We start from the raw sequence: 1,395 nt of genomic DNA on the forward strand, positions 1-1,395 counted from the left end.
TCATCGCAGGCCTTCCCTATAATGTGTTTTCATGACCTACAGCTTCTGAGCTATCAATTTCTGAATGTCTGCTATGAATGAATAGTAATTTGGGAACTCTGTGACCTTCTTTGAAGTGAAAGCTAAAGAAGGGCACACTAAAAAAAGTTCTTATCTTCACAAAAAGTCAAAAAGACAAGTCACTTTGTTGACAGCCCACAGTCAATTCCAAAAACATTAACAAGCTGAAACAATCTCATCTGAAATGTTCACACAGCAGTGGGCATGAAATGTATGAGGTGCATGACAGCTATCAATAAAGGATACAATGCCATTTTAAGATTAAATATTAAGGCAATTTGAAAAGATTTGTCCATCCATTGTTAGCTACTTGTTCCAAAGAGTGGGAAAGTATTGAAGCAACAGTTTGCAAATAAAAACAGTGATCCCAGGGGTATGATTTCATTTCTATCATCTGGAAAATACCATCAAATCTGTGTCATTTGGAAAGATAGGCCAGTACATGAACAGAAATTTGTTTCTTGCTTAGAACCATAAGAATTGGAAATTGTCTTTCAGAACAGATACTACTCTGAGCATAGGAATTGGAAACTTTTCAAGTGAATATATTTTTCTAGTATAATATGTATTATAGTAAAATTAATAGTAAAAAAATATTCCAAAATCAAGAATTTGCCAATGTTACGGCTTCTACCACCAAAGTGACTCAGTCACCCCACCCATCATATATGCATACTGGTATGTATTAGGCACGATACAATAAAGCTTTTAATATTTAACAAGAATAACTAGGAATAGAGAATTTTCTTTATATGCAATTTGGCTAATTTAGTGAGTAGAACCTTAACATATGGAATTTCCTTATTTTTGAGTGTTTGTTTACACAGTGTTTACGTTACACATAAGTAATATTTCTAAGGATGAGGAAAATATCTGGAGCTATTTGGTTCATAGAGTTTACAAATTACTCTGGCTCCAGCACATAGAACACTGGATCTACCCTGCGGAGCTGGGCAGCTTCAGCAGTATGCCAGCTGTGGGGTAGGAGGGAGATGCACTTTAAAATTTTGCAAATTGGTACATGTATGCCCTGTAGTTGTTAAAGCTTTGGAGAAAAGGGCTATCCCTTGCATTGTAGCACAACATAACCAGATCCCCATATCTAACACAAGGCCTAGGAACAGAAATTACACCCAAACTGGTATAAGTGATCAGAAACTGGTTCAAATCTGTAACACAACAGATATTCAGTGCACATAAGCTGCTCTCAAAATAGGCGAAAGTGGTTTAAGATAAACCTGTATGGATGTTTTACCAGACTTAACTGATTTAGGTTAAATTGGTTTACTGCACTTCTGTCTCAGATCCCCTCCAGATTAAAGTTAACTCACAGTC

The sequence above is a fragment of the Gavialis gangeticus genome, unplaced genomic scaffold (assembly GCF_001723915.1).
Source record: "Gavialis gangeticus isolate Ggan-Ray unplaced genomic scaffold, GavGan_comp1, whole genome shotgun sequence".
NCBI classification, from domain to species: Eukaryota; Metazoa; Chordata; order Crocodylia; family Gavialidae; genus Gavialis; species Gavialis gangeticus.